The sequence below is a fragment of the Budorcas taxicolor genome, chromosome 3 (genome assembly GCF_023091745.1).
Source record: "Budorcas taxicolor isolate Tak-1 chromosome 3, Takin1.1, whole genome shotgun sequence".
Lineage (NCBI taxonomy): Eukaryota > Metazoa > Chordata > Mammalia > Artiodactyla > Bovidae > Budorcas > Budorcas taxicolor.
Genome location: NC_068912.1, coordinates 85661462 through 85687326, shown reverse-complemented (window position 1 = coordinate 85687326; position 25865 = coordinate 85661462). Strand labels below are relative to the sequence as shown.

Here is a 25865-nt window from a genome sequence, read left to right as displayed (position 1 = left end):
GCTTGGGTGTCTTAAATCACTCCTGCTTTCTTAGTTCAAGGCAGTATTTCACATCTGAAACACACATTTTCACTCCTAGATCTGAAAAATGGCAAGATATAGACAAAGCAATTAAATCCACAATGCACCTGGAGGACGAACACAGTTTGAAAGTGGATGAATCATTAAGAAAGATCTGAACAGCACTTTAAAGTCTTTGTCTCTAATTGATGGCTGTAGCTTATGAGATTGGGCAAACAAATATAGAAAAATCTAACTGTACTAGCAACACTCATCAGGGTAAACCTTCAAAGGTTATAATGTAATCCCTGAATCATTCCCCTCCAAGCTCTAATATCATCCTCTAAGAGAAGAGGATTTAAAGAGCCTCTTGATGAAAGTGAAGAGGAGAGTGAAAAAGCTGGCTTAAAACATCAACATTCAGAAAACAAAGATCATGGCATCTGGTCCCATCATTTCATGGCAAATAGATGGGGAAACAAAGGAAACAGTGACAGACTTTATTTTCTTGGTCTCCAAAATCACTGCAGTGGTGATTGCAGCCATGAAATTAAAATACTCCTGCTCTTTGGAAGAAAAGCTATGACCAAACTAGACAGCATAATAAACAGCAGAGACATTATTTTGCCAACAAAGTCTATATAGTCGAAGCCATGGTTTCTCCAGTAGTCATGTATGGATGTGAGAATTGGACCATAAAGAAAGCTGAGTGCCAAAGAATTGATGCTTTTGAAGTGTGGTGTTGGAGAAGACTCTTGAGAATCCCTTGGACTGCCAAAGATCCAACCAGTCCATCCTAAAGGAAATCAGTCCTGAATATTCATTGGAAGGACTGATGCTGAAGCTGAAACTTCAATACTTTGGCCACCTGATGCGAAGAACTCACTCATTGGAAAAGACCCTGATCCTGAGAAGGATTGAAGGCAGGAGGAGAAGGGGATGACAGAAGATGAGATGGTTGGATGGCATCACCGACTTGATGGACATGAGTTTGAGCAAGCTCTGGGAGTTGGTGATGGACAGGGAAGCTTGGTGTGCTGCAGTCCATGGGGTCACAAAGAGTCAGACATGACTGAGTGATTGAATTGAACTGAAGCTCTTCATATCTTAAAATCATAGAATCTGGGCTAGATGGGGCTCTTAAAGTGGTAATTTAAATTCCTCAACAACATCACCACTGAGTAGTCTTCCTACTTGTATTTGAGCACCTCTAGCAACAGAGAGGAACATCCTTTTGAGATAAGCTATAGAATACTAGGCAATCATTTGTGTAGAGAATATATATTCATTTCCAGTGCTGCCATCACAAAGTACCACAAATTAGGTGGCTTAAAACCACTGAAGTTTATTGTGTCACAGTTCTGAAGGCCAGAAGCTTGAAATCCAGTCACTGGCAGAGCCATGCTCCTTCTGAAACTTGCAGGGCAGAATTTTTCCTTGCTCCTAACTTCTTATTTCTGCATTGATACAACCCCCTACAAGTTTTATTTGTATATGTAATATTCCATACATATATTTGTGTACCATACATATGTTTGTGTTGACTTTATCCTTAGCAGAATTTTTCATTCTAAGTAAAGCAAGTCTCCTTGAAAATAAAAGGAGGACTGAATTGCAGCTGAGGGCCCTGGCAGCAGGGTCATGTTTATGCATCTGAAGTGAATGCCTTCCAAGATTGGCCAGTAGTGGAGAGAGACTTTGAAACAATGTATGGAAAATTCCAGCAACTGGAAGACCAGACCAGGAGGCTGCAAAAGGACATGAAGAGAAGCCCCAGTGCTGACTTGGCTATCAAATCAGCTGTGAAGGTGTCCTTAGACTTACTCTTGAATCCCCTCTCCAGTAAGACCAGGACTTTCTGAATGTGGTGGCCATCCTGGACATGGTCATGGAGTGGATGGATCCCTTTAGCCAGGGAAAGTTGAATCAGATCCAAAAGACCATGGTTGACCCCTGAAAAAGTTTGACAGCATCTCCCAGAACCTCAACATGGTGGTGAGAAGAAGGCTTCCTATAGAGTAGGACTATAGGTGATTGCAGGACAAGGTGGGGAAGGAGAAGACAAGATCAGTGCTCCCCAAACTCCACCAGGCCCCAGAAGAGCTTCAGCCTGTATGGGATGACCTTGAAACCAAGATCAAACAGCTCCTGGACGAGCTACTGAGGTTCTACAACAGCTGATTCCACTCCTTCTAGCCCAGCTTTGAGTCCCTGATCCAAGAGCAGACCAGGAAATACATAAGACCTTTGGAGACTTGCCCTAACATCTTGACCAGCCTGGCCACCTGGATGAAGTTTGGGCAGCAGGAGTGGGAGACTGAGACCAAACTGAGGGAACCCAGTTGCACTCTGTCTCTGTTGTGGCTGATGACAAAATCCCTGTTTCCTTCAGAAGAGTCCTGAGACACAAGTCAGTCTCTTGAGCTTTTTACCTTTTCAAGTTTAGGCTCAGATGTCAGCATAGTGGAAGGCCCTGCCCTTGGCCCTCTAACCCATCTGCCAGGTTGGAGACAGAGGTGACTTCCACTCTGCCTCACCAGCCCTTTGGAACAAAAACTTGGCACCAGGAAACTCAAGCAGACTGCTGTCTCCCCACCCAACAGCAAGATCCAGGAGACATAGGTAAGCAGTGTAGCAAACCTCCAGGGGCTTTCTTATTTCCAAACTGTCCAGAGTACATCCTGGCCTAGAGCCAGAGCAAGCTTCCAGCTTTCGGAGAGAGTGGGCATTGTCATCTCACTTGAGTGGTTGAGATCACATTTGCCTCCAAAAGAACCATCCTGGAAGTCCACCTATCCTTGCCTCCTTTCCACTTCAGATTCTTTTTCCCCACTGGGGGAGTTCTATTCTCCAAGAATGTATGTATCTGGGAATTCAGCCTTCCTTCTCAGAACTGTGGTCCTCCAGCTTTAACAAGCGCCTCCCTCCAACCTCCTAACATGACAAAGGCTGGCTTAGCTCACTCCCATGCCTTAAGTCAAGTGTTAGAAAGTGCCCCAAGTCTTGTAGTTTCCCTGGGTACCGGGATTCACCTCATGGAAGTATCCTACCATGCAAAATATCTTGGATGGATTCACAGCCTCAGAGTAAGAAGAGTAGATTTTGTGCTGGCTTTACACTGGGCCAGAAACAGAAGGCAGGGTCCTGAGGCTGATCTTCAAGGGAAAGGCACAAGGAACAGGCAGCCACAGTCTTTTGGGATAAAGTCTAGACACCTCACAGCTGCCAGGAAGAAAAACTCTCTGAGGATGTTCACGGAAAGATGCATTTGGTTAGTGCAGCTGTGGACCACAGCAGACATGGAACCGGGTCCCCAGGGTTCCTGCCAGAAGCTAATGTATCTCCTCTGGGGCATTGTGTTCTGTGTGGAGTTGACTGAAGACAACAAAGGAGGGGTTCAGTTCAGAAAGACAGACTACACCTTTGCAGCAGTTGGCTCCAAGTAGTCAGAACTAAAATGAAAGCATGCCATTTTTGCCCACAACTCCCACTTAGGACCAATGGGGAAAAACCAAATATGCTCCTTCTCAGCAATTCATAGGATGCCCATCTCCTCATCAATTTGCCTCCAGATTCCCTACTCCCACAACCTCCCATCAGGATGGACCTTCCACCTTTGCCACCACAAAGCTTTTTAACTTCTTTGCCTACCTTTGGTTTTGGTCTCTGCCAAATACAAGCTATGGCAGTGGCAGCGTCTCTTGCTGTCAAGAAGCAGTGTTTTTTCTCCTAACAGGCAAATTTGGCCTTGGAATACAGAACAAAGCATGGCAAAAGCTAATAGAGTTTTGCCAGGAGAACTCATTGGTCATAGCAAACACCCTCTTCCAACAACACAAGAGAAGACTCTACACATGGACATCCCAGATGGTCAATACCAGAATCAGATTGATTATATTTGCAGCCAAAGATAGAGAAGCTCTATACAGTCAGCAAAAACAAGACCAGGAGCTGACCGTGGCCTCAGGTCATGAACTCCTTATTGCCAAATTCAGACTTTAATTGAATAAAGTAGGGAAAGCCACTAGACCATTCAGGTATGATCTAAGTCAAATCCCTTACAATTATACAATGGAAGTGATAATAGATTCAAGGGATTAGATCTCATAGACAGAGTGTCTGATAAACTATGGATGGAGGTTTGTGACATTGTACAGGAGAAAGGGATCAAGACCATCCCCAAGAAAAATAAATACAAAAAAGCAAAATGGTTGTCTGAGGAGGCCTTACAAATAGCTGTGAAAATAAGAGAAGCAAAAGGTAAAGGAGAAAAGAAAGATATATCCATTTGATGGCAGAGTTCCAAAGAACAGCAAGGAGAGATAAAGCCTTCCTCAGTGATAAGTGCAAAGAAGTAGAGGAAAATAATAGAATGGGAAAGACTAGAGATCACTTCAAGAAAATTAGCAATATCAAGGGAACATTTCATGCAAAGATGGGCACAATAAAGGACAGAAATGGTATGGACATAATAGAAGCAGAAGATATTCTAAGAGGTGGCAAGAATACACAAAAGAACTCTACAAAAAATATTTTTATGACCCAGATAATCATGCTGGTATGATTACTCACCTAGAGCCAGACATCCTGGAATGCAAAGTCAAGTAGGCCTTAGGAAGCTTCACTATGAACAACACTAGTGGAGGTGATGGAATTCTGGTTGAGCTATTTCAAATCCTGAAAGATAATGCTGTGAAAGTGCTGCACTCAATATGAGAGCAAATTTGGAAAACTCAGCAGTGGCCACAGGACTGAAAAAGGTCAGTTTTCATTCCAATCCCAAAGAAAGGCAATACCAAAGAAGGCTCAAACTATCACACAATCACACTCATCTCACACGCTAGTGAAGTAATGCTCAAAATTCTCTAAGCCAGGCTTCAATAGTACATGAACGGTGAACTTCCAGATGTTCAAATTGTCTTCAGAAAGGACAGAGGAACCGGAAACCAAATTGCCAACATCCACTGGATCATTGAAAAAGCAAGAGTGTCACAGAAAAACATCTATTTCTGCTTTATTGACTATGCCGAAGCCTTTGACTGCATGGATCACCAAAAACTGTGAAAAGTTCTGAAAGAGATGGGAATACCAGACCACCTGACCTGCCTCTTGAGAAATCTGTGTGCAGGTCAGGAAGCAACAGTTAGAACTGGCATTGGAACAACAGACTGGTTCCAAATAGGGAAAGGAGTACATCAAGGCTGTATATTGTCACCCTGCTTATTTAACTTCTATGCAGAGTACATCATGAGAAATGCTGGGCTGGAAGAAGCACAAGCTGGAATCAAGATTGCTGAGAGAAATATCAATAACCTCAGATATGCAGATGACACCACCCTTACGGCAGAAAGCAAAGAACTAAGGAGCCTCTAGATGAAAGTGAAAGAGGAGAGTGAAAAAGTCGGCTTAAAGCTCAACATTCAGAAAATGAAGATCATGGCATCTGGTCCCATCATTTCATGGCAAATAGATGGGGAAACAGTGGAAACATCAAGAGACTTGATTTTTTTGGCTCCAAAATCACTGCAGATGGTGACTGCAGCCATGAAATTAAAAGATGCTTCCTCCTTGGCAGGAAAGATATGACCAACCTAGATAGCAGAGACTTTACTTTGCCAGCAAAGGTCATTCTAGTCAAGTCTATGGTTTTTCCAGTAGTCATGTATGGATGTGAGAGTTTGACTATAACAAAAGCTGAGCACTGAAGAATTGATGCTTTTGAACTGTGGTGTTGGAGAAGACTGTTGAGAGTCCCTTGGACTGCAAAAAGATTCAACCAGTCCATCCTAAAGAAAATCAATCTTGAATATTCATTGGAAGGACTGATGCTGAAGCTGGAACTCCAATACTTTGGCCCCTTGATGCGAAGAACTGACACATTTGAAAAGACCCTGATATTGGGAAAGATTGAAGGCAGGAGGAGAAGGGGATGACAGAGAATGAGATGGTTGGATGGCATCACCGTCTCCGTAGACATGAGTTTGAGTAAACTCTGGGAGTTAGTGATGGACAGGGAAGGCCTGGATGTGCTGCAGTCCATGGGGTCACAAAGAGTGGGGCACTACTGAGTGACTGAACTGAACTGAACTGTTCTCATTTGGGTGGTCTTTGTGTACCTCTACAGAGATTGTTAATTTGAGGAGCAAATAAAACACTCAGGATAACATGTACCCCCTAAAAATATCTAGACAGGTTTTCAATATACTTTGCCTATTGATGGACTAGTTCCATTTACGAAGTTTTATGCATCAAAAAGCTTTGAATTTGATCAGGTTGTTGATTGATTCACCTCTGAGAAAGTGGCATTCAATTTTAGCTACTCAGGTGGTGCTAGTGGTAAAGAACCTGCCTGCCAGTGCAGGATATGCAGGAGACTTGGGTTTGATCCCTGGGTTAGGAGGATCCCCTGAAGGAGGGCACAGCAACACACTCCAGTATTCTTGCCTGGAGAATCCCATGGACAGAGGAGCCTGGTGGGCATAGTGCCGGGAGCCAGCGTGAGGAATCCCACCCATGACAAGGTCATGTGGCAGAGGCCTGATGGGCAAGGCAAGTCAAGCCTCAGGTTTTCCCCCTGGTATTTCCTGAGCATGTACCCCAAAATTAAGAATCTGCTTGCCTTGTACTTTTCCACTCTTCTGACACACTCTGGAAAAAGTTAACTCAGGGCTTTAGTCTTTTGCATTTGAAAGGTTGTTTCAATCCAAAAACCCCTCTGATGGCTTTCTAGCCTGCCTGCAGGACTCGTACAGCTGCACCTGTGATTGTTTGCGGCCTCCCGACCTTGGGAGGCACAGGAAGCTTAAAACATCCTAGGAATGTAGGGGCTTCTGAGGAGTCAAAATCTTTAGAATAGGACTGATTAAAGGTTTCGTTTGTTGAGCCAATACTTGCTGCCAAATTTTCATATCTTTTATTTGTAGATATAGTTGGTATATAGAAAAACTGGTAGTAGACCTGGTATTAGCAACATTAGATCTTTGAGTTAAGTACTTTCTTTGTTATAACCCACTGCACCTTTGTTCTACAGGAATGTAACTTTATTTAGTACTTTGAGGGTGATGCAGAGTAAAGAAAAAACACTTCTAGGGAAAAGGAGTTTTCTGGTTGATAGACAATTATCCAGGAACAGAGCCATAAAAATGTTAACAGGCCTCTTGGCCAGAAGATAATGTAAACCACCTGAGACCTTTTGTATACGGGAAGATATGCAAAAAGAAAGCCTGGTCTCAATGAGGGTCAGGACTGCTGCCCCTGCATAACTCTGCATATTCCATTATTTCTTTCTGTACAACTTGGGGTATATAAGCTGATTTTGAAAATAAAGCCTTGAGTCTTGCACCGATGCTGGGCTCCCCATGTCATTCTTTTCTCCTCTTTTTCGGCTGAATTCCTATCTGGAGCGGGGAGGCTCGCCACATCTGCTTACTTGCCCTGGCTTCTAAGACCCACCCGAAAGGGAGCCTAAGGCGGGGTACCCTTTGATATTCAAGTGGGCGCTGTTGGCCTAACACAGATGGTGCAAACCTCTTGTCTCGAGGCTTTATTGGTTTTCCCCGAAAACCAAGTTATTCAGCCTCTTTTTCTCCACCTTTATTTCCTACTATACTATTTCTTCCTAATCTAATCTTATATTTCTAAATAAATAAGGTTTCCTTGCCTATCCGTCTCCCCTTCGAATCACCCTGGATCCACCGGGGCTGAACCCTGGCAGCACAGTATATAGGGTCTCAATGAGTTGGACATGACAGAAGCGACTTAGCATGCACTCGCACTGCATTTTGCAACATTTAATAGCGTATGCAATAGGTGGCTTATCCAGAGATTATTCTCCCAATGGCATTTAGCAGATAAAACAAAGTGTATCATCTTGCCCAAAAAACACAGACAAGTCTCACTGGAGAGCTGTATGCTAAATAACTGGTACTGGTGACAAAAGTACTCCCAACCCCAATTTCCTGTCACTAACATGGATTTCTTACTCTGAGAGCCTGTCTTCTTGGCCACATTTTATGATGCCAATGAAGACATGCCAGAGATTACCTCCTGTGCAACTTGGCATTGAGCAACATGTGTGTCCAATGATGGCGGCAGGCACTATTACTATATCAAGGTAAATACAAGTCCACTTTTTAAAAATGCCAATTCGGGATACAAATCATGTGTACAGCATACTCAGAACAGAGTTTTGAGCAGTCTAGTATCCTGAAGACTTTCAAGCTTCAGTTCCAAGGATTTGCCAGCCATCCTTGGCAGTCCTGGGATCATAGATATTCCAGTCTCTGCATTTATCATCACATGGCCATATTCTTCCTGCATGAATTTCCTCTCTTCTTATAAGGACATCAGTCACATTGGCTTAAGGTCCCACCCTACTGCTGTGTGACCTTATCTTAACTAATTAAATCTCCAAAGACTCTATTTCCAAATAAGTTCACATTCTGTACTAGGGGTTAAGACTCTGAAGTTCAGCCAAACCCACTTAGTAATAAAGTGACCTTAGCCAAGTTACTTAAGCCATGGTTTCATCTTCCAAAAATAGGACTAAAATTTGAGAAAATTAAATGAATGGCTTGAGAGTGTATATCAAAAGATGATTAGCACAGGGTAGGTGCTAAAGAATGCTACTTTTTTCTTTCTTAATAATAAAACTTTATTGTCTGATCAATTGATTTTTTTATATATTCTACTCCTCCAGCAAAGATTTATTGAACACTTAATATATGCCATGTACTAAGGTATCATTCATATAGCATAAAAAGAGATGTGTTCCTTTTCCTTATGGAGGTTAATCCAACTCTATCCTGGATTTTAATTGAAGAGTTTATTTAGCAAAATGACCTTCGAGATAAGAATGTTTGCTAGCCCACAGTCTGACTATTGAAGAGTAATAAAGGGAAACAGAATCAACATTTATTGTTTATCATGTAGTAGATGCTATGCAAGATGAGTTACATAATATCTTGTTAAATTCCCCCAGATCTGGGAATGTATATTCAATTAATTAAACTGTGACTCAGAGAAGTGAAGAAAGCTGCCTGTAAGCTCTCAGCTAGTAACTACTGGAGCCACTTTCCTCTCTGCTACACTTAAGAGTCTATGTTATTGGTCAGGCATTTAAGTCATCAAACTAAAGACACAGGATGAAGAGATGCATGAGGAAGAGTAATGGCTCAGTCCTCCTTTAGCAAAACCTTTGACTGTATGCATTGGGTGGTGGTTTATCTTGAAAACTGCTAGGCCACTTTTCTACCCAGTTATGGCTTTTTTTTATACTCATATGACAGCAATTCAAGTGAAACTTACATTATGCCAAATTCTGCTTACTTTATGATGAGTGAGTGGAGAGATCTAGTAGCACCCTATAGCCATGGTCTTTGGAAATCAGAATGGTAAGGGATGCAGTCAGTGGCCACATATGTAGACTTGTTACAATATTTTGACCCCCTTAATTCTCTGATCTAAGAAACTAGATAACTATGCATTAGCTGAAAGGTATTCCTTTACCATGTTTCTTATTGACGGCCAGGTCTTCCCAAGATCCTGTATGACTACCCAGGGACTCAAAAACAGAGTGCCAGGTAACAAGCTCTCTATATGGTTTGTTTTTTCAGAGAACTCCTAGGAGATTAGCAGCTTGGAAGTCCTTATAGCTGTGGAGTTGATGTCTGTTTCTATGTTCTTTCCCTTCATTTTATGGTCTGTGTGGATCATATATTCTGTTGGACACCAGCAGGAATCCTAAAAGCCTCTCAGAATGATATATTTCTTCTTTTTGGGGTGGAGGGAAAACCTACTTCAGAACTCTTTAAGTATCTTATCATGAATTTGCTGAGGCTTACTAAGTAGGTTACACTTGATTCATCTGTCCACGTATAGTTGTGAATCAAAGTCTATTCAATACTGAAAAGGTTCCTCTTACTGTCACTGCTGTCAGTGAGGATCTTAGGGTAGTGGTTCTCAGCTGAGAGCAATTTTGCCAGCCCCCTCCCAGGAACATTTGTCTGTAGATAGTTTTGCTTTTTGTAACTGGTATATGTGTGGAAGTGTCATTGGCATTTATCTGGTAGAGACAAAGTGAAAGTGAAAGAAAGAAGTGAAGTCGCTCAGTCGTGTCCGACTCTTTGCAACCCCATGGATGGTAACCTACCAGGCTCCACGGTCCATGGGATTTTCCAGGCAAGAATACTGGAGTGGGCTGCCATTTCTTTCTCCAGGGGATCTTCCCAACCCAGGGATCGAACCCAGGTCTCCTGCATTGCAGACAGATGCTTTACCATCTGAGCTGGTAGAGACAAAGGATGCTGTTAAACTTCCTACAATCACAGGAACCTCTTCCACAAGAAAGAATTATCTGGCCCAAATATAAATAGTATCATCAATAGGTTGAAAAACCCTAACCTAGAAGAATATTTTTCTCTTACAGCCTTCAGGCATCTCTTTGGAAACCATATGAACCTGTGTTCCAGGGTCAGATCAACTACTTATTAATTATTTTAACATAGTCAAACAGTTCAGTGCTTTTGGACATGGGCTTCACTGCTTGTATGTAAAAATGAGGGAAGTGGTTTTGAGGAAACTGAAACATATTGAGCCACTAGTTAAATTTTATGGTCAAAGGAAAAGGGGGAAAACCTTTAATATTCAAAGATTTTTTTGAAGAGATATTTATAATAGAGAATAGTATAAGACAATTTTATATAAATCTCCCCATTCTGGCTCCTGTGGTAAGGAATGTTCCTGCAAGGCAGCAGACCTAGATTTGATCCTCTGGCTCAGGAAGATCCCCTGGGGAAGGGAATGGCTACCCACTCCAATATTCTTGCCTGGAGAATTCCATGGAGAAAGGATCATGGCAGGCTACAACCCACGGGGTTGCAAAGAGTTGGACACAACTAAGCAACTAATACTACTTTCTGTTTAAATAAATGATAGTTTATTTCATAAAACATTATGAGGATCTTATTTAAAAATCAGTTCTTATACATGGAAAATGCCTTTATTCTAATGCTAGGAATGAGAGTAATGGGATTCAAATTTGAATGTAAAGTCAGCAAGAGGGAAACTGGTTACTATGTTTTCTGAGCAGCCTCTATCCTTATTTCTTACTGTTACACTCATTACAGTGCCCAAGCCTCACTTGTTTATGTTTATATCTTTATGACCAAACTGTGTACTCCAAGTGGATGTTAGTGGGTTTTAGTCACCTCTGTATCCACAATGTCTTGTGCATAACTAACTGCATGTCTCTCAGGAGATAGGTTAGTGCTACCTGCTTTGGCTTCCTCATCTGAAAAATGCAGGCAAAACTGTGAAGTTGTTGAGAGCAATAAATAAAGCAATGCTTGTAAGTATCATAACACTCTATCTGACAGATAATAACCATTCAGTAAACTTAGTTATTGTTATTACTTACATTCCAACTCTGTCAGTAACAAGGGGTGCAATATTGAGAAAGTAAATCAGGTCTTCTTTTCTTTTCTTTTTTCTGCTTTTCCTTCTGTAAATGAAAACTTGTATTAGACTATCTAAATTCTACTTCCCAGATTCTAGATTTTGTATCCTTTGATTCTGAGGATTAAAGTCTTCAGGAGCCTTGCTGGAGGTCTAATCCTGTGCAAGCTCTTAGAGTTGAAAAGGGGTCCATTGATCGTGGTCTAATGTGACTTTGAGGCTGAGGACAGTCATCAGGAAGGAGAAGGAGAATTTAGTGGGTAGGCAAGAGATAATGTAGTGTCAGGGAAAGAGCAGATTAGGCATCAAAGAACTGGGAGACCTCACTCATGTGTTGTGTGGCTGCACATATTATTCCTCCATGACAGCTTCCAGCCTCTCACCAGTAATGTAAAAAAGAAATAGCTAGCAAGTTGAAGGGCTCTACTGCTCCTACCTTGTATGATTTTGGTCCTTTCTCGTCCTGTCGGGCATGCTCTGCTGAATTCACTGTTCTGTGCAGTGGTTGTTCGCCTACTCACCATGTGGTACTCTCCTCCCTCTGTCTTTCTGTGACTCTAGATTTTGAAGACAACTCATGTCATCTTCCCATTTAGATGCTACTTTGTTAAGCAGTCTTGTTTGCTAGATAGAAATCCCAAAATAATACAAGTAGTTTGGATTAGGGTTCTTTTTGCATCAGAATAACCATAATGAGTCTCCTGGGACTTACTGAAGGTTACAGAAAAGCTATCTAGTACTGAGAACCCAAAGGCAATGGGAAAATCCTTCCCAGGAAACAGAGAGGTTCAAGAAATAACAAGATTAGAAGCCACCTGGAAACAGATTCATAATGATGAATAAGTCATTAAATCTTAGTTTTATCCTGTCTTGCTCCAGAAAGGACAATAGATTAAATGAAGGCAGATTTAAATTCAGTATTTGAGTCAAGTTTGTAGCTAAGAACTGTAACCTATCAAACAATGAAACTAACTTCCTTTCAAGGAAGGGAGCCTTCAGCTGGAGAGTAGGAAGTTTTAAAGCTGGAGAAGATTCTTGTTTCTGATGAGACAAAGAACTTAATAACCTTCAAATTTTTTTTCAGCTCTGACATGATTATTCTATCCAGAAAGGTAACACTTAGTGAGAAATAATACTGTGGATTGGCCAGTATATCAGGTACCAGACACTAAGCACTGCCTGCTCACAATGACCCTGAAAAGAAGGCCTTAATAATCTCATCTGCAGATAAGAAAATTGTGTCTCAGAAAGGGAAACTAGGTGTTTTTCACATGCTTGAAAGAGGTGCAGTAGGGTCTGACTTTCCGGTGAAGGAGCTTTAAGAAGTCAGAAATCAGCTGGTTCTTGCTGCTTTGACTGCACCAGTTTGGGTTCATGAGCTCCTCCATAGGGGAAACAATGGAAAGGCAGGTTGTTGACTGCTTTGCACATAGAAGGGGAGAGGAGGAGAAACAAATGACTCTACTCCTCGATCAAGAGGAGGAAGGAGGATGCCTGTGAGGAGAGCTTGTCTGGGAGTTTCTGCCACCTGGTGTTTCCACCTCCTAGAAGCCAGATAGACACCCCCATGCCAGCCTGTCAGTAGAGAAACTGGCAAGGAGAGAACTCACTCAGAGGCTGTTGGGCACAAGAGCCTGCTCACAGGGTATTCTGTGAAAGGGAGGACCCTAGGAGCAGGGAGTAGTGGCCAATCCCAGTGGTCAGCAGGGAAAGGAAAGGAAGAGGGGGCTGGAATGTATTGTGTGTCTTAAGCACTGTGTTGTACTCAGTACTTTAAAAATATTTCTTCTTTTAATTCCTCTCAACAGTCCTATTAAGAAGGTATTATTTTCTTCATTTTTCTAAATGAAGACACTAAGGCTTTTAGTGAAATTGTCTTACATTATTCAGTGTGCATTGGATATTAAGCCAATCTTGTCTGACTCTGAATTCCACATTTTTCTACCTAATTATGGTTTTCTAAATTCTATTCACTGGCGTCCCTTCTTGCATTTTCACCATAACTGCATAGCCCTATACTTTTATATGACATTTTTCTATAAATCAACTCCCTTCCTTCTTAAATTTTAGTTAAATCAATGCATTTTAAAAGGGAGATGCATAATGCCAACATAAATGGAAAGCAATTTCACTCACCCTAAATAGATGGTAATAACAAAAATGAATAAATGAAAACAAACTAGTGTTATTAAATTCCTGCTGTAAACTCTTAGGTCTAGAAGGCTCTGTACCTAAGGCATACTTTCTTTGTAAAAATGAAGATTAGTGAAGTGTTAGATTCTATAGGTACAGAGCAACAAAGTGATGCTTTCCTCATTGGTATCACTGAATGGATTGAAAGAGAATTGAAATTCTTGTCATGTGTTTCAAGGCTCTTTAATGCCCTTTCTCTAACCCACCACATACCATTTCCTGGGCCATCAGTATCCCATGTCTGTACTTTGGCAAGTTCATCATGATCATGGCAATCTTATAAGGTCCTGTCCTGAAATCAAGCAAGTGCTCACTTTGGATATCATTTCCCCAAATGAAACAACACAAGTTACTAGATAAGAAACAGAGAAAGATGCAGAAAATATCTAGATCCTCCCAAGCAGTTTTCCTACCTTGAGTTAGTCATCTAATATGTCATGAAGACCATGACAATTTTCTACTAAGGAAAATGAAGAGATTTCTGGTTTCAGATATAAGTAATTCTCAATTTCTTATCTTGGAATTCAAGACCCTTAAAAATCTGTTAGGCCCCACCACTAGCATTGAACTCAGCCCAAAGTAAGTCAAAATGAACCGCTCATCATGTCTGTTATATGTCTTCAAAATGTCCTGCCACCATACTCTTGCTAATCTGTTCTTCTCTCAGTTCTCATAGTGTGTCTACATGGGTAATTGTAGGGGTGGGGGCAGGCAGAGAGAGACAGCCCTGGAAAGATAAGAGTAAGAGAAGGTCATTTTTAATTTGGTTGTTTGCTTTTTTGTTATTACTGTTCAATTGTTGGATAGAATCCTTAGTATTAATAAATTCATCCCAAACTGTTCTGTTATTTCACCTAAATCTGATGAAAAATAAAAAGTTGTGCTAAATGGAATCAGAAGTGTCATTGGGAGGAAAAGAAAAAATAGCTGCCACTTTCAGGAACAGAAAATGGACACGGTTGAAGACCAATTATCAGTGATTAAAAAAAAAATACATATTTATTTTTGGCTCTGCTGGGCTTTCATTGCTCCATGTGGGCTTTTTTAGTTGCAGCAAGTGGGGGCTACTCTCTAGTTGTGGTGCACTGGCTTCTCACTGTGGTGGCTTTTCTTGTTGCAGAGTATGGGCTCCAGGGGAACGTGGGCTCAGTGGTTGCAGCTCATGGGCTCTAGAGTGTGGGCTCACTAGTTGCGGTGCACAGGCTTAGTTACTCTGGGGCATCCCTGGAATCTTCCCAGACCAGGGATGAAGTCATATTCCCTGCATTGACAGGTGGATTCTTTAATATATATATATGTGTGTGTGTATATATATATATATATGTTTATTTAATTTTATTTTTGGCTTCATGGTTTTCGTTGTTGCACATGGGCTTTCTCTAGTTGTGGCAAGCAGGGGCTACTCTCCGGTTTTGCTGCATGAGTTTTGCATGACAGTCACTTCTCTTTTTGCAGAGGACAGGCTCTAGAGCACAGGCTTTAGTAGTTGTACTGCACGGGCTTCGTTGCCCCATGGCATGTGGAATCTTTCCAGATGAGGTATCAAACCAGTGTTTTCCCTTGCATTGGAAGATGGATTCTTAACCACTGAACCACCTGGGAAGTCCAGTGATTTTGTGTGCAATAACCCAAACATCAAAGGAACATGTGGCTATGAAGAGAGTTTTAATATTCAGAACCTCAGGACTACTCCAGCTGTAAGCTCCTGGAATGCTCATGGAAATTTTGAGGTTAACTAAAGAAATCATGTGACTGTCACATGATAAGTTTATAACTGTCTTATGAGGAGGATAAAATGATACATTTTGAAAAAGAAAAAAACACAGTCGAATATTACAGAGATTTCCAATTATACACCATTATATACTTTTTTTCCTTTTCTGTTTGATTTATTTGAAAACATAATTGCAAAAGATTGTGAATATAAAGAAACTTTGGAAGGATTTTTAAAAAGTAAGAGGAGAGTATGCAAAGGTTTGAAAGATGTCTGCTGGGGTTGGTGATGGAAAAGCTCTGAGAAAACTGTTGGAATTGTTTCAGTTCTGGGTAGGGGGTGTTGATTGAGGAGTAAGTGGGGGTTGAGTACCCAGAGACAGCAAGAACACCTTATCAACTGAGATAAAAGGTGAAAAATGAAGTGTTAGATAGAGAGGAACATAGAAAATCTCAGAGCATATTTTCAGGTTGAGATTTGGCTCCTTTTTGCAGGACACAAAAGATTTGAGAGGAAGAGGCTTAAGAGCTACACTGAGAGCCTATGGGGGAGAACAGAATCAAGAAGAAATGTGAAGGGCTTGGCCTTGTACCTGAGGAAAGACACCGTAAAGTGATGACTTTCTATAAATGGAATGGAATTAGCAGAATGAATTTGTAGCACACATTTACCACTGAATAGCTGGAGAGACAAGATCTCTCTGGATTTTTGCCATTCCATATATAATATTAGAAGAGTCAGCATGCTAATCGTCACGTAGAGTCACAGAACTTTTAAGGTGGAAGGAGGTCCTGTCCTCTGCCTTATATTCAGATCCATGTCAGACGAAGGGTAGGTCTACTTGTTTAACTGGATTGGCAGATTAATTTCTACATGAAAGAGAAAATTCTACTTTCAGAAATCCTTAAATATCAGGAGGTGATAGAATAGAAGTGGTATCAACCTCCCCACCAGATGGTTCTAGTTTTGCTCTTAAAAATCCCTCAGGACTTGAATCCCTCTTCAAATATGTGGACAGTAATGGACTCTTCCTCCTTAAACCAAGATAATAGGCTATTCAACCATTTTTCATATGAAATGGTTTTAAAACCTTTCATTGCCTCAGGGATTATTTTTTTGGATATACAAATATCCATTTAAAGTGTGATGTACTAAAACAAAAATGTCACCTGAGCAATGGTTTTACAGGGAAAAGTTTTGAAGAGTCCCTTCTAGGTACTCAGTTTCATTAAGTCCAGCCAAATTGCTGATTGAGATTTATGGAGTACTTATTATATGCAGGCAATTTCTTAAGAGTTTTAATGCATCAACTTATTTAATCTTTTCAATAACCCTATAAGGTAGGAACTATTAATATTCCATTTTACAAACTGATGATTGGAAGCCAAGGTGGGCTAAGTAATTTTCCCAAAGTACCACCCTTATGGCAGAAAGTGAAGAGGAACTAAAAAGCCTCTTGATGAAAGTGAAAGAGGAGAGTGAAAAAGTTGGCTTAAAGCTCAACATTCAGAAAATGAAGATCATGGCATCTGGTCCCATCACTTCATGGGAAATAGATGGGGAAACAGTGGAAAGAGTGTCAGGCTTTATTTTTGGGGGCTCAAAATCACTGCAGATGGTGATTGCAGCCATGAAGTTAAAAGACGTTTACTCCTTGGAAGGAAAGTTATGACCAACCTAGATAGCATATTCAAAAGCAGAGACATTACTTTGCCGACTAAGGTCCATCTAGTCAAGGCTATGGTTTTTCCAGTAGTTATGTATGGATGTGAGAGTTGGACTGTGAAGAAGGCTGAGCGCTGAAGAATTGATGCTTTTGAAGTGTGGTGTTGGAGGAGACTCTTTAGAGTCCCTTGGACTGCAAGGAGATCCAACCAGTCCATTCTAAAGGAGATCAGCCCTGGGTGTTCTTTGGAAGGAATGATGCTAAAGCTGAAACTCCAGTACTTTGGCCACCTCATGCGAAGAGTTGACTCATTGGAAAAGACCCTGATGCTGGGAGGGATTGGGGGCAGGAGGAAAAGGGGATGACAGAGGATGAGATGGATGGATGGCATCACTGACTCGATGGACATGAGTCTGAGTGAACTCCGGGAGTTGGTGAAGGACAGGGAGGCCTGGCGTGCTGCGATTCATGGGGTCGCAAAGAATCAGACATGACTGAGTGACTGAACTGAACTGAACTGAACTAAGTTAGCAGGTGGCTGAGTTGGGATTTGAACGCAGATTTGTTTGATTTTGTTATGTTATGACGTTCTTACATGGTGGTGTGTTTTTTATTCATTTCCTTTCCATCCTGTTATTGTATAAGTAGGTTTCTTTAACCAAATGCTGAGCAAAGAATATGGCATACAGAAGCTCTTGTTAAATATGGGGTGAATCCTTGTGGTATAGATATTGCTAGTTCCCATTTTGCAGATAGGAAAATTGAGGCTCAGGTAAACAATAAATATTTATTAAGAGCTCACAAAGCACCAGACACAGCACTGTAGCCAATAGTGGGACAAAAGTAAGCACAGAGTTATACAAAAAGAATATATATATTGCACACACACAAAAAGAATCCTATATCTGGACTCAAAGATGAATTCTGTTTCCATAACATCACAGCTTTTTATTTCAGCAAACTCCTGAGAATCAATCTAGAGGAACAGAGCTTGCCCACTCTGACAAAACAAAAAAACAATCAACCAACAAACAGAAAAACTTGTTTAGAAAAGCAAAGATGTCCTTAGAGACAAAGAAAGGATTCTGGAGAGGAAAAACAATAATGTACGTGTCAAGGAATAGAGGGTCTCTTCCCATCTTCCCACAAATCTAAAACACTTTTTATGAATACCCCCCACCAGCAAATATGGCATTTTTAAAAATATCCCCTAAAAGTGTAAATCAGAGCAAAGACTATATTTCATGCCAAGAGGCTTGTATATCCATCAGGTATTTATGGTGCTGCTGTTAGCCAACTCTCCCATCTGGGATGTCTTTAGTCATCTTTCATCTGGTACACCTATTAGAGAAACTCCAGAGCAATCCATAACAAAAGGACTCATCTTTTAGAACTCCTTTGGCAGGGGGGAGAAATCCAAAGCTTTCCCATAAAGCCTGTATTCCGCATTGCGTTTAAAGTGGTTGTTTGATATGATAATGTCTTTGGGGGGAAACTTGGCCCTGCCTCCCAAGGATAATAGAGGATGATTATTTTATTCTGTTGTGCCCTCTAACGAGGAACTATTTATTAAAAAGCAGAAGGGTGTGTGTAATCTACAAATTATGAAGGGAAGAGATTGAAGATCCTCTCTGCATCCCCCCTCCCCAAAACTAAAAGCTTCAGCCAAAAAAAGTTTTTTATCCTTTCTAAATTGGGTAGTGAGTACCTGCAATAACATAAAGCCAATTTAAAAAAACACAGAAGAGGAAAGATTTAATAGACTCTTCCATTAATATGATCAAATATTCCTGGAACCAAGTTGTTTCCTATATACTTTCCAGTTTGACTCTGTTCAAGCAGAGGTGAAATCTAAAATCTAAACATGAGCTATTTTTTGTTAATAATCATTTTGAAAGAGATGAATGCATCGCTGAGAAAAAACAACAGCTTTAATTGTCACTTTGAACACTGCAAAGCTATCTCATTAATCCCTCAGCAGAATGCCTCATTATTAAAATAATATGTGGGAAGGTTGCAGTCCAAAAAAGCCAGGAAACAAATTCATTGGTAAAATGTTCCAGAATGTCTCAGAAAGAAATAAAACTACCAGAACTTTCATCCTATTCCAATCATAGACACCATGTTCATGAGGAATTGTAATTTGTCTTGACGTGACTGCTTAAATGGTTCCAAACACACAAACCCATGCTGGAGACCACGCTGACTGCTTCCATCCTTGGCCTGGATGCAGAGACACAGGCCTGCAAGTGTCTCCTATCCATTAGATGGTCAGATCAGAGAGGGGCTGGCTAAATGCATGGGGGTGAGGAAGCTGCAGGGTTTTATGCCTTATTAATTGGACATCGCTATTTAAACTCTCCAAGACTCCAAATGGCTTTGGCATATGGTCAGACCCATAAAATAAATGGACTCAAGAAGTGAAAAGGAATACTCTGAGTTAGGCCATTTCCTGTTCCTCCCTAGAATCCTAAACTGTATCAGGTACCAGAAATTCAAGCTCAAGTCTCAGCTGAATACCCAGCCAGTCTCTAAATATTACTATAACAATAATCAAGGCTTTTCTTTTTCTCCTTGTTGATGTAACCTCTTCAAGAGGTGATGGCATAAATAAATAACCACCTTTGTTTTTAATTGGCCAATAGGTATCAGTCAAAATAATTTGCTCAGCAAAATAAAAAGTCACTGGAGGTTTTTTTTTTTTTTTTGGTAGCTGGTATTTTTGTCAAGCAGTAGTGCCTCTTCGGCCTTTCATATCAGTCTTTCTGAGTGAATTGTCCTGGAAAGGTTGCCTCTGGCACTAAACCTAGGAAAGCTTCTACTTCTAGGAGAGTAGGTAGTGGGAAAGATCAGTACAGGTTTCTTTCTGTCTTTGCTTCCTTGAAAAGCAAGTTTTCTGAGACCTGCTGCTAAGTCACTTCAGTTGTGTCCGACTCTGTGTGACCCCATAGACGGCAGCCCACCGGGCGACCCCACAGATGGCAGCCCACCAGGCTCCCCCGTCCCTGGGATTCTCCAGGCAAGAACACTGGAGTGGGTTGCCATTTCCTTCTCCAATGCATGAAAGTGAAAAGTGAAAGTGAAAAGTCAAAGTGAAGTCGTTCAGTCGTGTCCGACCCTCAGCGACCCCATGGACTACAGCCTACCAGGCTCCTCTGTCCATGGGACTTTCCAGGCAGGAGTACTGGAGTGGGGTGCCATTGCCCTCTCCTTTTCTGAGACCAGATGGCTTTATCTCTTGAAAATAAGCAGAGTCAGGCAACAAACTGGACACCTCTGTCATAAGGATCACTCCATCACCAGCCCTACTCATACTTGTGAGGATTGTTTGCAGATTAGCCTTCCATAACATGGTCACTGAGTCATGGGCAAAGGGTAGTAGGTTTCCTTGAGGGTAGAGGGGTGAAGCCAGATTACAGATTGATGGCATGATATTTTTAAAAAATGTATTTGGCGGCACCAGGGCTTAGCCTACAGGATCTAGTTCCCTGTTGTTGTTCAGTCTCTCTGTCTTGTCCAACTCTTCACGACCCTGAGGTCTGCAGCACTCCAGGCTTCCCAGCACACCAGTCCTTCACCATCTCCTGGAGCTTGCTCAAACTAATGTCCATTGAGTTGATGATGCCATCCAACCATCTTGTCCTCTGTCATCTCCTTTTCCTCCTGCCTTCTATCTTTCCCAGCAATGAGTCGTTTCTCACATAAGGTGACTGCAGTATTGTAGCTTCAGCTTCAGCATCAGTCCTTGCAATGAATATTCAGGACTGATTTCCTTTAGGATTGTCTGGTTTGATCTTGCAGCCAAGGGACTCTCAAGAGTCTTCTCCAACACCACAGTTTGAAAGCATCAATTATTCAGCACTCAGCCTTCTTTATGGTCCAACTCTTACATCCATACATGACTACTGGAAAAACCATAGCTTTGACTAGATGGACCTTCATAGACAAACTAATGTCTCTGCTTTTTAATACACTGTAAAGGTTTGTCATAGTTTCCACCCCACCCCCCCCCCCCCCGACCATAGAGCAAGCGTCTTTTAATTTCATGGCTGCAGTCACCATCTGCAGTGATTTTGGAGCCCCAAAAATAAAGCCTGTCACTGTTTCCATTGTTTCCCCATCTATTTGCCATGAAGTGATGTGATCAGATGCCATGATCTTTACTTTTTGAATGCTGAGTTTTAAGCCACTTTTCCACTCTCCTCTTTCACTTTCATCAAGAGGCTCTTTAGTTCTTCTTCACTTTCTGCCATGAGGGTGGTGTCTGCATATCTGAGATTATTGATATTTCTCCCAGCAATCTTGATTCCAGCTTGTGCTTCATCCAGCCTGGCATTTCGCATGATGTCCTCTGCATATAAGTTAAATAAGCAGGGTGACAATATACAGCCTTGATGTACTCCTTGCCCAATTTGGAACCAGTCCATTGTTCCATGTCTTGTTCTAACTGTTGCTTCTTGACCTGCACACAGGTTTTGCAGGAAGCAGGTACGATGGTCTGGTATTCCCATCTCTTTCAGAATTTTCCACAGTTTGTTGTGATCCACACAGTCAAAGGCTTTAGTGTAGTCAATGAAGCAGAAGTAGATGTTTTTCTAGAATTCTCTTGCTTTGCCTATGATCCAGCAGATGTTGGCAATTTGATCTCTGGTCCCTCTGTCTTTTCTAAATCCAGCTTGAACATCTGGAAGTTCTCAGTTCACATATTGTTTAAGCCTAGCTTAGAGGATTTTGAATATTACCTTGCTAGCATGTGAAATGAATGCCTACTATTATGTGGTAGTTTCAACATTCTTTGGCATTGCCTTTCTTTGGGATTGGAATAAAAATGACTTTTTCTAATCCTGTGGCCACAGCTGAGTTCTCCAAATTTGCTGGCCTATTGAGTGCAGCACTTTCACAACATCGTCTTTTAGGATTTGAAATAGCTCAGCTGGAATTCCATCACCTCCACTGTGTTCCTAGTGATGCTTCCTAAGGCCCACTTGACTTTGCACCCCAAGATGTCTGACTCTGTGAGTGATCACAGCATTGTGGTTATCCAGGTCATTAAAATCTTTTTTTGTTTAGTTCTTCTGTATATTCTTGCCAACTCTTCTTAATATCCTCTGATTCTCTTAGGTCCATTCCATTTCTGTCCTTTATTGTGTCCATCTTTGCATGAAATGTTCTCTTGGTATCTCTAGTTTTGTTGGAGAGGTCTCTAATCTTTCTCATTCTATTGTTTTCCTCTATTTCTTTGCATTGATCTCACAGGAAAACTTTCTTATCTCCCCTTGCTATTCTTTGGAACTCTGTATTCAAATGGGTATATCTTTCCTTTTCTCCTTTGCCTTTAGCTTCTCTTCCTTTCTCAGCTGTGTAAGGCCTCCTCAGACAACCATTTTACCTTTGGCATTTCTTTTTCTTCGGGATATTTTTGATCACTGCTTCCTGTACAATGTCATGAACCTGTCCGTAGTTCTTCAGGCACTTGTCTATCAGATACAATCCTTTGAAACTCTCTGTCACTTCCACTGTGTAATCATAAGGGATTTGATTCAGGTCATACCCAAATGGCCTAGTGGTTCCTACTTTCTCCAATTTAAGTCTGAATTTTGCAATAATGAGTTCATGATCTGAGCCATAGTCAGCACCTGGTCTTGTTTTTGCTGACTGTAAAGAACTTCTCCATCTTCAGCTACAAAGAATAGAATCAATCTGATATTGGTATTGACCATCTGGTGATGTCCATTTGTGCAGTCATCTCTTGGGTTGTTGGGAGAAGGTGTTTGCTATAACTAGTGTATTCTCTTGGCAAAACTCTGTTAGCTTTGCCCTGCTTCATTTTGTACTCCAAGGCCAAATTTGCCTGTTACCCCAGGTATCTCTTGACTTCCTACTTTTGCATTCTCATCCCCTATGATGAAAAGGACATCTTTGTTTTGGTGTTAGTTCTATAATATCTTGTAGGTCATAGAATTGCTCAACTTCAGCTTTTTTTGCATTAGTGGTTGGGGCATAGACTTAGATCACTGTGATTTTGAATGGTTTGCCTTGGAAATGAACTGAGATCATTCTGTCCTTTTTGAGAGTGTATCCAAGTCTGCATTTTGGACTCTTTTGTTGACTATGAAGGCTAGTCCATTTCTTCTAATGGAAGTAGATACAATAGTAGATATGATGGTCACAATATTAGATAAAATGGTCAATAGTAGATGAAGTAGATATAACTGTCCTCTGAATTAAATTCATCCATTTCTGTCCATTTTACTTCACTGATTGCTAAAATATCAATATTCACTCTTGCTGTCTCCTGTTTGACCACTTCCAATTTACCTTGATTCATGGACCTAACATTCCAGGATCCTATTATTGTTCTTTATAGCATCGGACTTTACTTTCACCATCAGTCACTAGATCCCTGAGCAGGCATCAGAGGCCCCCTGCATTGGGAGCATGTAGTCTTAGCCACCTGACCACCAGGGTTGTCCCTACTACTTAGAGCATAAACAGATAAAATGACTAAAACTATTGGAAGAGGCTGGGAGAAAAGCACTATGCTGCTAAATCCAGTCCATAGGTTCCTTATAGAGGCTAGGCTGTGGGAGGTTAAGGGAAGGGGGATAGTGGAATCCTTTCCTACCCACTTATTTGCTACCAGATGGACTCTTAACTCTTTAGGACTTCACAGATATATCACATTTAAACCTCATGACAATGCTTATGATGGAAGTCTGACTGTTCCATTTTATAGCTGAGGAAACTGAGGCTTAGAGATTTCAAGGTGCATGCTCGTGGTGCATGATGTAAACTTAAAGGTTGGAAACGATGTCTGTATACTCCGCCCCACGTCTCCCCACCCCCAGTCATGGTGGTAACTGCCCAAGGCTCTTTGTAGCACTCTGAGTGGACAGCTGTGCCCTGCCCTCCCGCAGCACCTCCTCCCTTCCCTGGTGGTTGTCTCTAGCAGCTTTCATCCTGGTGCGCCACACTGGGGTCTGCTGGGTACCTCAATACTTCACCTGGACCTCTGCTCATAGTCTTGCCATTAGTAACCAATACTATTTGCTCCAAATAAAACCTGCCTTGGCACCAACATTCTATCTCCCCATACCTTTGTTGATACACTCTCAGGCAGACAAGGAGCCCAAGCAATATGTAGAAAAATATGGTGTAGCTTCCATCCTGCCTTGATATTCTTTGTTAAGTTAAGGCGTGATTGAGTGCCAAGAGCACAGACTTTGGGTTTACTTAGAACTGGGTTCAAATCCTGGCGTCGCTTCTCATTAAGTGGGTCACTTGGAGCAAGGGTCTGTGTCTATTAGCCTCAGTTTTCTCATCCACAAATAGGGGATAGGAATGCCTTTCTCACATTTACTTAGGATTGTGTGACATAATGCAGACAAGCCTTCAGCGTAGTGTGGAGTGCCTAGTGAGTCCTTAATAAATGGAAGCTATTATTTAGGGTAGACGTTTGAGATGAAATGGTTTCCACATTCATTTTAGAGTTGATAAATGAAGCTAAGATCCCAAGGAAGGAATGAGGCAGGACTGTCAGAGTACTGACCCACCTTCCCCTAGGATGCCGTAGTCTCTTCCTACCCCTCGGTGGAAACATTCCTTGCACTGCAATTTTTCATGTCTTGCGACGTCCAATCAATACAATTGATTTAATGATTAATTTATTGTGTTCTCAGTAAAAGCCCTGCATTGACTTCTTAAAATGGAATCTTATTGCATTTTAGACAAACAAAGCTAATTGGCAGCAATCATTTAAAGGGGAAGCACAAAGCATTCTAAGCACACATACACGATCAAACCCAATAATGAAAAACAAAAGTCTTATGCTATTTTAAGGATGCAAAAGTGGAGGGATGAGTGAGAGAGTCAGTGTTTTCTGAGTTGCTGAGCCACAGAAAAGATCATGTGGCCCAGTAATGCTTATCTGTGGACTGACCTTTTTCATGCCCTTTGCTTATTGCCCTCTCTGTAAGAATATCAGTAGAGTTGTCTTTTTTTTCCCCTTGCTGTCTGTTTTAGGAATAAATAGTTGTATCTTTGACTTTAGGTTTGTTTTTATCTCATAGACTATGACCAGTGAGGCCTTCATCCTTCCACTGATTTTTAGAAGACCCTGATGATATGGTCCATTCATACCCCACAACTGCATTTTTTTTTTCAATGCATGTTGTATAGTTTTCATTTCTAGACCTGCATTTTTGTTTTTCTCATTGTTTACCTTTGCTTCATCTATGCTCACCAAATTATAAAATGGATTACCTAAGTAAATATCAATGCATCTTTTTAAGTTGCCTCTATTTGGAACACAGGTAAGGGATATATAAACAGTTAAATAGTGAAATACAGAAAGTAGGTGGGAAAAGTCTAATTTTCTATTCTCCCATGCCACAAACTAGCTTCACAGTTGGTTACCTGCAGCAGTTTATGCCTTCTGATGAGAGCAAAAATGGACTCTACTGGCAGCTGTCCTAACCCAGTGGTTGGTTCTTTCTCCACCATTCTGTTCTCCATGGCACCCCCTTCCAGAGTTGTGAGGGAGCTAGTGGACCTCCCCCCAGGGGCAGAGGGAGGGGATTCAGGGAGGGCCTGGGCAGGGCTGACTTGGCCACTGGGTGTCAGTGTTGCTGCACTGGAGGGAGGCCTCTGGACCTTGTCTTCGGCAGCAAGAAATGCCTCCTGTTTTCCTCACATAACTCAGGTGAACAGGAATGAAGTGACATTCCTTAGATCTTTTTCTTCTGCTCCAAACAGAAGGAATGAGAACTCTCTTTGCTATAAACTTTCCCAACTGCCGGGAGTGTTAAGTTTAAGGCAATGGAGGATCCCTGGTGTTTC

The 25865-nt window shown here is 41.4% G+C and overlaps 1 pseudogene; it reads left to right on the top strand.

The window, feature by feature from the left end:
• The first annotated feature begins 209 nt into the window (after positions 1–209).
• On the top strand, positions 210–2321 carry LOC128045593 (bridging integrator 3-like; annotated as a pseudogene).
• The last annotated feature ends 23544 nt before the right edge of the window (positions 2322–25865 follow it).